General features: G+C 29.6%; 1 protein-coding gene and 1 long non-coding RNA gene across 3 annotated transcripts in view; one reads left to right on the top strand and one right to left on the bottom strand.

Annotated features, from left to right (window-relative positions):
• Positions 1-12,562, top strand: part of LOC108903864 (facilitated trehalose transporter Tret1-like) — a 45,440-nt gene that overhangs the window by 9,474 nt on the left and 23,404 nt on the right. The window lies entirely within an intron of this gene.
• Positions 3,624-4,570, bottom strand: LOC111692199. Its single transcript, XR_002763171.1, has 3 exons — positions 4,473-4,570; positions 4,144-4,410; positions 3,624-4,066 (listed from the first exon to the last, which is right to left on the bottom strand). It is a non-coding gene; the product is annotated as an uncharacterized LOC111692199 (long non-coding RNA).

Genomic DNA, 12,562 nt, shown 5'->3' with positions numbered 1-12,562 from the left:
TCTCGAGATATAAGCGGTCAAAGTTTATCGGCATTTACCGTTAATTTATAAACAATTTAGCAAAAATCTTTGATCCAGTGGCTTCGTTTTTCCGAATTGTAAGCTGGAAAATATGCTCATATCCATAAGTTATCGGCAACATAGATAAATCAGCGGAAAAGCTGTCGCTTGCACGCGCGAAAAGTGACTCAAAGCACGAAAAGTGGGGGAGGGGGCTTTCGCTCCGAGACTGAATTCGGAGATTCAAAATGCAAAGGTACGAAAAAAATTGCATTATCTCGGCTTCTAATGGATCAATTTTGATCTTTTATTTAATCATCTGTCTTGTGAGCCAAGGAATTCGAATATCGTAATGCCAACTGTCTAATTTGCACATATTTTTTTATAAACAAAATTTCTTATTTTTGCATTAAATATACTGTATATTTTGATATTGCATTTTTTCAATGAAAAAATTTGTTTACGTATATATTTCAACACTTTGAATATGAATGTATTTAGTTATAATTATTACAATTATTTAAATAATTTTTGTTTAAACAAATTAAAAAAAATATTTGGAAATTAATTTTTTTTGTTAAATACAGATAAAATTAAGAAAAAATAGTACCTACTTTAAAATTGTAATTTTTAAACAAAATTAAATTGCAAATTGGTAAATGTAATCTAATTGTTTAAATATTAAAAAAAGAGTGTTAATTTTAAAAATTTACTGTGGTCGTCCTAATCAACCGATTTCAATTTTTCAAAAACTATTTGAAAGGTTGAGCGGTCTTTTCTATGTGAAAAAATTTTCAAGTATCTAGATGCTTTATTTGAAGCTGTGCAACATTTTGAAAATTCGAAACATTTTTTTCAAAAAATTATTTTGCGAAAACTCGAACCGATTTTAATGAAATTTGGTGTGTTGTTGTATTATAGTCTAAAGTTTTTTTACCAAAATTAGAATGCCCTCGGAGTAATTAAAATATTTTAAAAAATTATCCAAAAAACTTGATTATTTTGCCTTTTTTTCATCATAGACCAGGGTCGAAAATTTTTAAAACCAAAAAAATTATAGTAGGATGAAACCCATTGGAAAAGAAAGAGAATATAACAGAAATGAAAGGAAAAATAATTTACGGGCGATCTGAGGTCGGGAAAGGGTAGGGGGTGAGTTTTTAAGGGTAAAAAAACGGTTTCCCTTGATTTCCAGAAAAACTACAAGTCTTATGGAAAAAAGTTAAATGACAAAGTTGTAGGTAATAAAAAGATCTACAACTTTTTTATTTACACTTTTTTCACATAACCTCAAAATTTATGTGAAAAATTCAAATAACCAAGTTTTTGTTTTTTTATTTTTATCTTTTACAAAAAAACATTTTTTTTTCACGAAATTTGGTGAAAACTTACCTATTTATGTCCCAAACACGCTGTAATTTTTTTTATTTGAAATATTAATTTTTTCACCTTATTTTTACTTAATATTGAAAAAGCACCCTAATTTTCAATCGAAAATTCTCACATCAAAATATCTGCTTTTTAAAAAACGTCGGTGGGCCTTTTCTTCGTTGAAATCTCTACTTTCTGATGGTGTAAAAAAAATATACCTTACTATGGTAAGTTTTCTCAGGAAATGCAAAGAAACGAAAGAAGATTCTACAACTTTCTCAAAATATTGTAGATGTCTTATTAAATATTAACTTTATTAACTTATTTGGTTGTTAATTATAATAGTATATTTCGACTTGTAATTTTTTTGTTTATCAATGTAACATGGAATCTTACGTTTTTCGAGTAATTAAAGTGTAAATTTTAATAAATAGCTCAAAATTGTACATAATGATTAGAAAAAAATTTTCGGATTCTAGTTCGTTTCTTTGCATTTCCTGAGAAAACTTACCATAGTAATGTATATATTTTTTTACACCATCAGAAAGTAGAGATTTCAACGAAGAAAAAGCCCACCGACGTTTTTAAAAAAGCAGATATTTTGACGTGAGAATTTTCGATTGAAAATTAGGGTGCTTTTTCGATATTAAGTAAAAATAAGGTGAAAAAATAAATATTTCAAATCAAAAAAATTACAGCGTGTTTGGGACATAAATAGGTAAGTTTTCACCAAATTTCGTGAAAAAAAAATTTGTTTGTAAAAGATAAAAATAAAAAACCAAAAACTTGGTTATTTGAATTTTTCACATAAATTTTGAGGTTATGTGAAAAAAGTGTAAATACAAAAGTTGTAGATCTTTTTATTACCTACAACTTTGCCATTTAACTTTTTTCCATAAGACTTGTAGTTTTTCCGGAAATCAAGATAAACCGTTTTTTACCCTTAAAAACTCACCCCCTTCCCCTTCCCGACCTCAGATCGCCCGTAAATTATTTTTCTTTTCATTTCTGTTATATTCTCTTCCTTTTCCAATGGTTTTCATCCCACTATAATTTTTTTTCACTTTTTACCATTTTTGAAGGCTTAAGCACTGGTCTATCAATTATTAATAAATTTAAACATTTTTAACTTACAGTATATTGTGCTAAATTCAATTCTAAACTTTTTTCCTCTTCGATATTGTTCCAAAATGCATAAGTTCCAAGATATAAGTAAAAAACTCAGACAAAATAGGTATATTTTTTTAATTTTTGAAACATTTTTGCAATTTTGAAAATGTTCCGGACCTCGCCCAGATCTAGGGATCTACACTTTTATTATGTGAGTTGTACTGAAAGTAATCCAGAAAAAAATTGCTTGCCCCCTCTCAAATCCACCTCAAAACAGATCCGTCCTGGTCTAGGATTTGTTTTTATTTTTTGAATGGTTCGTAAGAAGGTAGGTAGATACCTACTAACCAAGGATTTTATACAAGAGGATTGCTTAATAACAAACTTATTTCCGCGAAACTAGGTTATGTTGTGTGACGTCATTATGTTACCTCGAATTTAGTGGGAACTTTAACACTGAAAAGAAAAATTAACTTATTCCTTAAAAACATATTAAGTTTAGTAATATTGACAAATAATTAAACAGACATTAAAAATAGTGATACGTTCCTACAATATTAGAATATTTAGGTGGTTTAATTTGCACAGCGATTAGAGAAATATAGTAGCCGTTTACTTAGAAATATACTATTTTTTAGATATAATAAAGAATAGGGAATGGAGTTAAAAAAGTTACCAAAAATATAATATACAAGATTGTCATTTCACTACTTTTGTTTGAATAACAAAAACACACCTACCATTTGAATATCACTGCTCGTACAACCTATGAACAATAAAGTTATTACGTAAGGATAAATATTCAAAATTGAAAGGAAATATTTTAATTATTGGAATGGATAAAATCGCACTCGGTAAAATAGCATATTCTTTCACGAGCAGGTCCTACAGTTAGCATGGCTTATACCTATGGGAGCGCTGCGTGAGGCTAAGATTTGCTTCTTGATTAAACATTTGTTTATTGTTTGATTTATATATTTTAGGGTAGTAAATTTTGAAGTTCTGTTAAAATAGCACTATGCACTTCTAAGTTATTACAGTTGAATTAAGCACCTAAACCAAGGGTCGGCAAGTAATTTTAAGCACAACAGTCCACATACTTTTGAAAATTTTTAACAAGGTCCAGAAAAAAAACTCGTATACCTTACTAATTTTTTATTTTAATTTGCATTCACAAAATAATATGAAATACAATAGATAGGCGCTTTTGTATTCAAAAATCAATGGCAGAAATTACATTTGCAGTCTCGAGTCAGTTTTTTATACTAATCATTAAAAAATGATAAAGGTGGCCCTCAAACGTATTCTTATCTATAGAAAAATATGTTTTTAAATAATTTGGATATCTAATTATACTTTAAAAAATTTTTTGGCAGTCCAGTTTTTTATCTTCCGCGGTCCGGATCTGGACCATGGTCCGCCAGTTGCCGACCGCTGACCTAAACTATATAGAACTGCAGTTTCAGGTATATTTTCTAAGTTGCTCTGTTTTAAAATTTCTTGCACAACTGCTTTTTTTTACTCTGAAGTGGCAAATGCATCCTGGGAACAGCCATTTTCTTTAACATTTTTTTTGTAGGTAATCCTAAAAACACATTACTTAAGTAATTTTCATTAAATTAAAAGAAACCCAATATTATAATACTTGTTATATGTACTAACCTAAAAGTTCATTCTTCAGGTCTCTCTCAAAATCATTACTGGTAAAATGAATAGAACATATTCGGCTATGATTCGGATTAAAACTGTCCTGCCTCTTGCAACGATTTATTCACTCCTTGTAAACTGTTTGTGAAACTAAATTATTAGATTTTGAAAATGGGAAAAATTTGATATCTTCCCCTTTGGCTTTTACCCCAACAAAACTGTTATTGCAGCCATAAACTGCACATCGAAGACCAGGCATCTTTTTTTTTATTAAAGATTAACCTAAAAACAAAGAAATTTAAGTATTTATATACATGCCTAAAAAAATATATTAAATTTATTACCTTTTGAGCAAAATTGAAATTCTATTACAGGCTCTAAAGTCTCTGAACACTAAACTAACACAAACACAAATAGTAACATAATGATAACAAACTATATTAATAAGTTATAACAAGAAATTACAACAACAAACTACGTATATAACATCAATTAATAATAACAGTGAGGATAAATCCTCTAAACGAATAATAATCCACAAAAAACACACGGAAAGTAAGGAAAATGAGCCGTTTTACATATTGTAAACGTAGCACGGAGGTAACGTAGTGACGTCACGTATTCGAGCGTTTGACATTTTATTTGGCGAACATAGGCTTAAATGGGATCGAGCAATCCTCTTGTATAAAATCCTTGCCTATTAACCACCTATTTTAGCGAATTGTGATCGGTTATGTGATGAATAAATAAAGTTTTATATCCTAATGGCCTATTTAAAAAAAGTGTACAAAATAGCCCAATTTCTTTTGATGCTTTTAAAAACAATTTCGGTGATCCAGTTTACTCTTTAAAGCGTGTAAAGTGAATTTTCTTCAAAAATAAACCAATGATTCACTTTATTTTTTTTTCGAGAATTTTTTTACATGGTTAAATCTTAAAAAAGCGTGCTTTTTGATCCACTTTACCCCATTTGACGGTACTGTATACTATATGGATCAATAAAAAATTTCAATTTTTTATTAAAATCTTGTGTTTTCTATCAAAACTACTTCTTACGTGAATTTTGGGACAGCCTTGATTACCTGCGGTATATTGGTGAATGCGTATATCTGAGAAGCCAACGTATCATTTACAAGTTCAATGTCTGCGAAAACAGTTTCAAATATTGAACATTCTCCAAGATTTAAAATTGCCGTTGCCGAGGGAATCTCATAAATCTGTCCTTTCGTTGGAACGATACTTAAACACTTTTGTGGTGTCAGTATGGCAAAAACGACGGCTTTCAACGGCGGTATGTCCGGAAAGGTTTTGCTCGAGACGCAGAAGTATATCGGAAATTCCAAAATAGATGTTGCTTTATCATAATACATTAGGCCTTCTAACATTTGTTTTCTAAAAAAAAATGAGTTTTTTAGCCCTTTGGATGTAGTTTTTGCTGTGGTGTACCTGGGTAAGAATTTCAACCAGATGGTCCTCTTATCTAGCGAAGGGATATATAGATTCGAGACATCCGTTTTGATATAGTCTATCAAATTTGAAGGAAATTTCAAAGAGACCGATTGAGTCAAGGGTGTTTTGTTGTAGACGTCACAGCTCAATTGATATGTGTTGTTTATTATACAAACTCCAAAGTCTACGCACTCGGGTGATATTTCAATAAAATTACTAGAAGTTTCGGCCGATATGCATATTTGCTAATAAACAAATTAGTTCAAAAACTTAAATTAGGTAATAAATGTGAAAGGCACACCTGGCAGCCGGTACATTCGGCGTTATCATTTTCGCAAGTTTCGTATATATCCAGATAATATATCTCGAAATAATTTCCCACATAGTCGACGTTTTTAAATCTAACGTTTAGTTTTATTTCTTCGAAGCCTTGTATTTTTATGAAATAATGGTCGAATTCGAAGTAACTGAAGACGTTTTCTAAACACTCTTCTAAAACTTCTGATATACATTCTATAAGCTTATCCTCGTAGATTTTAACGGGTTTCATTTCATACTCGTCGAATGATGTAAGCGGACTCGGCATTTTTTTTATAATAGCCTCGCACTGTTTGTTACCATCGTTTTTCAGCTGCGTTAAAAATGTAACCAGTTATTAAATATTTTTGTAAAAGTTGTGTAGTGTTACTGGGTCTATTAAAATTCACATAAGATTTGAATTTTGCACCAATTGTGCGGTAAAGTGTTGCCAACGAACAAAAAAAAAACAGTTGACAGTTCAGGGTTATTGAAAAACGCTGTTGGACTTTTTCTTTGTTTTTTTTTTTTTGAAGTCTAAGGTTTATGCCAACAAGCCCACGACCACTCACATCTTAAAGGAGGAAATTCAGCAGCATTTATGCAAAACGGTGATGGAAAATTTCGACAAAATAGTGCGTGTGTGAGCAAAGCCATACGTATGTCTATACTATACAGGGTGTCCCACCAGGAATCGCCACTATCGATATCTCGGAAAGTACTGATCCGATAAATCTGAAAATTTGGCAACCTAATAAAGCCAGTAGGACCAACACAGCTAAAATATTTAAAACTTTACGACACTTCCGGTTATACCGGAAGTCAACATTAACTTCGGTGCTTTAAATGGGACACCCTATATATTATTGCATTTTCGGAATCTACGTGAAATTTGAGGGTAACTTTATTAAATATTCCCTATACCTAGGAGTTATAGAATTTGAGATATTAATTTTTAAAGAAAAAATTTGACAGGAGCTTGACATCAACTGGAATTTTGGTATCTGTAAAGGGCATAGGTAACACTAAATTATGGTATACCAATAAATTTAAACATTTAATACTAGGTGTTACATTTTGATAACTTCAAACAGCTATAACTTTATTAACTTAAATGGAAAAAAATGTATTTTATTTAAAAATGCCTGGAGATCGTTTAAGTGTAAGTTAAAAATGTTTAAATTTATTACCGATGTTGCAAAATAGTAATAATTGATGAAAAAGAGAAAGAGAAGTTTTTCGGATAATTTTTTTTAAATATTTTAATTGCTCCGAGGGCATTCTAACTTTGGTAAAAAAACTTTAGAGTATAATAAAACAATTCGAATATCGTAATGCCAACTGTCTAATTTGCACATATTTTGTTATAAACAATGTTTATTATTTATGCATTAAATATATTGTATATTTTACCCTATGCTATTACATTTTTTCAATGAAAAAATGTGTTTACGTATATATTTCAACACTCTAAAGATGAATGTATTTAGTTATAATTATTACAATTATTTAAATAATTTTTGTTTAAACAAATTAAAAAAAAATATTTGGAAATTAATTTGTTAAATACAGATAAAATTAAGAAAAAATAGTACTTTACAATTATAATTTTTTAAAAAACTAAATTGCAAATTGATAAATATAATCTAATTGTTTAAAAATTAAAAAAAGGAGTGTTAACTTTAAAAATTTACTGTGGTCATCCTAATCCAACCGATTTCAATTTTTCAAAAACAATTTGAAAGGTTGAGCGGTTTTTTCTGTGTGAAAAAATTTTCAAGTATCTAGATATTTTATTTGAGGCTGTGCAACATTTTGAAAATTCGAAAAAAATATTTTAAAATTTTTAGTAAAAAATTATTTTGCGAAAACTATCGAACCGATTTTAATGAAATTTGATGTGCTGTTTTATTATACTCTAAAGTTTTTTTTACCAAAATTAGAATGCCCTCGGAGCAATTAAAATATTTAAAAAAAATTATTCAAAAAACTTTATTATTGTGCCTTTTCTTCATCAATTATTGCTATCTTGCAACATCGGTAATTAATTTAAACATTTTTAACTTACAGTATATTGTGCAAAATTCAATTTTAAAACTTTTTTTCCTTTTCAATATTCTTCCAAAATGCATAGGTAAAAAGATATAAGTAAAAAACTTAGATAAAATAGGTATTTTTTAAAATATTTTAAACATTTTTGCAATTTTGAAAATGTTGATTTTCACTAACGTCAGTTTATACAAATCATTGTGAGTTTTGTTTTTCAAGGGTTGCTGTAACGTTAAATGAAATTTAAGCGCTGTGGCGCTACACTGTCACGGATTTCATTGAATATCTCAGAAATAAGGCCAAATATCGAAAAAAAACAAGAAACGAAAACGTTTCAAAATTAATGAGATAAAAGTGGCTGTTTTATTGAAATTAATTTATTTTTTCTGAAGTTTTGAAATAGGTAATATTAGGGGGGAGGGGTAGCACACAAAATACACTTCTAAGAGGGTACGTGGTTCAAATAAATTTAAGAAGCTTATGTAATAAGGTCATATGGAGTGTTTGTGTTCCGAATTTCACCTCAATCTATGGAAAAGGATGCGATTTAGGAAATTTTTTTTATTTTAACCTGTTCTATCTACTCCTAAAGTTACCCAGATTAAACCTGAATCACCCTGTATACTTAAAATAAGAAAGTTAATGTCGGCTTCCGGTGTAACCGGAAGTTCCATAAAGTTCTCAATATTTTAGCTGTGTTGGCCCTACTGCGTTTGTTAGGTTGTCAAATTTTCAGATTTATCGGATCAGTACTTTCCGAGATATCGAGAGTGGCGATTATTCCTGGTGGGACGCCCCCTTATATTACAATTTTTAATTAAAAACCTGTATTTTCTACCAAAATTACTTCTTGCGTGAATTTTGGGACACCCCTCACCTTTATAGTTTTGCGATTTATACCGTGTGCTCTCCATATTGGTATCTTTCCAAAATTAATATCACTGGGGCATATTTTCAGTTCAAAATAAGATGGGATACACCGAATTTTTACAAAGAATTTTTGGTACCGCGTGGAGTGTCTATTATAAGCGACAAATATGATTTTTCCATCTATTTGTTTAAATTCTACCCCAGGTGTAAATATAACGGTTAGTTGTAGGGAACAGCCCGGAGCCAATCTTTGTATCCCAAACAGCGGCTCGACTTTAAAAAATAATGCATCGTAAGGATCGGTAAACGCCATTCCTAGTAATCTCAGTTTCTGGAATTGAGTACTCGTGTTTATTATTTTCAGATTTTTCCTGTAAATTTTCCCACAGTACGAATTCTACAAATAAAAAACTTTAAATTTTTTTAGTGCAAACATTTAAGTAACAGACTTTGAAGATTAGAGCAGTTGGTTTGTGAAAGAAATTTCGGTCGTCGTACGCATTTTCTCCTTCAGCATTTTTCTGCGCCAATAGGTGCTGGTCTTCCAGAATATCCTCAAGACGTTCAAAGTCTGTTAGTAATTCTAACATTTTTTCGTAATTTTCTGGTCCAAATTTTTCCCGTAAGTTGCATTTAGGGATGGGAGGTATAAGCAGTTCATCGTCTTTCTGAAATATAAAAAATTACGGACCTAATTTTATATTTTTAACATTTATACCTTTTTGTCTTTCTTGGCTTTCTTATCCTTTTTGGGTTTTTTCTCTTTGTTTTTCTTCCCCTTTTTATCTTTCTTTTTTGATTTATCTTTTCCTTTTTCACTACTTTTCTTAGTTTTTTCGCTGCCTTTTTTGCCCTTCTTGTCTTTTCCTTTTTTTGTCTTTTTCGCTACAGGTTCTTCTTCTACCATGGGAGGTTCTTGTTCTTTTTCTTGCACAATTTCCACCTCTTTCTTCACGTCTTTTTTCCTTGGTTTCTACAATAATGCAAGCAAAGATTTAATTTTACTTGATGGATATTTCGGGGTTTACCAAAATAATTTTTTCCCCAACAATTTCCATATCTTTCACAATTTTTTCCTTTTTTTTAATTTTATATAAATAAGTTTTGTTTAATGTTTTGTCAATTTCTTTTTTTCTCTTATATTCTTCAGTTAACTTTTTAACTATCCCCATTATATTATTTTTAACTTTCATGTTTCTACTATTTTTTATTTTTTGGTAGCATACAACTGTATCTCTTATTTTATTCCTTGATTTCAGGTTCAAGGTCGAGACGTCGATATTAAGAGACTCACAAAATTCTTCCAAAATTTTATTTTGTTGCTTTTCTTTCTCTTGACTTATTTTGTCTTTAGTATTTTCATACAGTGTTTTGAATTTCGCCATTTTCTCCTAAAATAAATTATTAAGCATAGTTATAGAGTAATTTTTCATCTACCTTGATCATTTCAATCCCTGTCTTTTGTCTATTCACGATGTCCGTATTTTCTTTGTTCTTGATATATTTATCAAAGTATTGTTTGAATACAAACATTTTTCTGGTTTGTGTTGTGAAAGGATATTTATCTTCTAGTTCATTATCTTTCAAATCCTGTGGGGAATATTGTGTATAAACTGTGTGTTTTCTAATTTTTCTTTTACATTCCAAATAATGTTTGTATTCTTCGGAATTGACGAATTCGTCTAGAAATTGTAACAGTTCATTATATCTTCTTTCATGGTCGTCTTTAAACTGTTTTATGGCATTATTTAGCACAGCATCATTTAACTCAGTATTATCTGTGGCAGTTTCATAATATTCTTTTAAATAGTCATACAACATTATTATCCTTTATGACACTGACACTTGTCAATGTACCTGAAATTTATATAGCGTATTAGCCAGTGCTCCCTCTGTGCGTCATATTTTTTGAGTCTAGATTTTGAGATATCGTTGTTAAAAGTTGTTCATTTTAACATAGGTTTATATGGCGAAGATGGACGCTGCAGCTCTTTTTTGTGCCCATAACTGAGAAAAAAATGTAGAAATTGTGAAACAAAGCTTTTCCATAGATAGTACACAGTATCATCTTATTTTTGATGTAAACCTAATGTAAGTTTTGAACACAGTACAGCTGTATTAATTAGAAACAGAAACAAATAATTTCATTTCTGTCTGACTTGAGGCTTAATGTGGCAACGTCACAATCAGCTGACAAGGAGGGAATACATTTGAAAGACTTGATAAAAACGAAATTGATTTCAAACATATACATTTTTCCTAAATCCCATGTACATTGTTATCAACAATAAATTATCCACAACAGATGATTTTTTGTAATGTTTTTTAAAAACTAGATTAATTAAAAATGACTAGGAAGCTGTGATATATTTATTGGAAAAAAAATACAGTTGATAAATCCTTTTAATATATTTAATGGTTTATAAAAACATCGTAATCATTACCCAGCAATATTTAGGGTTACATAAAGTTTTCTTTACTTGATATAATTTGTAATACTTGAGATAAAAGCATTTGTACGGAATAACATAGGAACGTAAATATTTCTCAGCAAACTTTATATCTAAAAAATTAGTTATAGTTGCAAAACTTTTGTAACATTACTAAAATAGAGATTAAAAACACAAACAGTGAGTAATAATGTAATTTTTATCACAGAACCTTTAAAATTGCATCCAACATTTTCTTTGATTTGGACGAGAGATGGGCGCGAGTGTCATTTCATTTCTTTAGAACTAAATTAACATAATTCTCGTTGTTTTACCAGTTCACATGGTTTACGGATTTTAAATAAAGGATACAAATCTCCGCAAGGATAATAGGATATATTTGCTATATATAATAATTATATTGTACATAGTTTACACACAATAAATGCTTTTTTATAAGAAGTAATTTCCATTTTGTTTCATTCCAAAATATTGATTAGAACCCGAGTTATCACGGAAATATTATTTTTGGGGGTGAACATGAGGGTTAGTTTGCAATTTACCTTTTTGAAATTGAGAACAATGGATATTAAGCATACAATAATTTAAAGAAACACACGTTTACTGACGTACGCGCATTGACAATAGCGAACGAAATAATCTATCTTTGTCATAAACATACGAGTTGTCCACAACTTCGGTACCATGAGTGCGACAAAGCGAACGTGATTTTTTATCTTTGTCCTGGCAGTGTCGTAGGAGCTAAATAAAATATAAAAAGGTAAATAAATTTGTATGTCTAAAAAACAAACGTAAAAGAAATTTCGAAGGCATCTTTTCATTATAGATAATTAATAATCAATAGAATAGTATAGAAAAAAATTGTTTTAGTTTTGTTACATCATTAAAATTAACGATTAAAAATTTGAAATTGTTATAATTTTCTTATTATAAATTAAAAATTATATCTATTTCTCTGAAAAGTAAAGTCACATTTTTTAGAGTAGATTGAAAAAAAATTACAAAATTCATTCATTTTCCAGCCTCCCTAACTCTGTTAATTTTAATAGTACAAGAAAATGTCAAGATGCCATTTTTATGTAGAATTGTATGCTTTACAACTTTTATAAGAAACTTCAACTGATTTCATTGCGGGAACCTATACAGTGTTCATTAATGGCGTACTGAAAAACCAGAGGTCCATTCTGTGGCTAAAATTAAAGCAATTTTGTTACTCACCCGTTGGCTCTTAAGGCCGCCGTTTTCGAGCTACAGGGTTTTCAAAATAAAAAAAAAAAAAATTTAATTTTCTTAAATCCATTCAATCTAACTATTCGTAA

The sequence above is a fragment of the Anoplophora glabripennis genome, unplaced genomic scaffold, assembly GCF_000390285.2.
Source record: "Anoplophora glabripennis isolate ALB-LARVAE unplaced genomic scaffold, Agla_2.0 scaffold49, whole genome shotgun sequence".
Taxonomy (NCBI): domain Eukaryota; kingdom Metazoa; phylum Arthropoda; class Insecta; order Coleoptera; family Cerambycidae; genus Anoplophora; species Anoplophora glabripennis.
The sequence above is the reverse complement of the archived record's forward strand: the minus strand, read 5'-3'. Positions and strand labels throughout refer to the sequence as shown.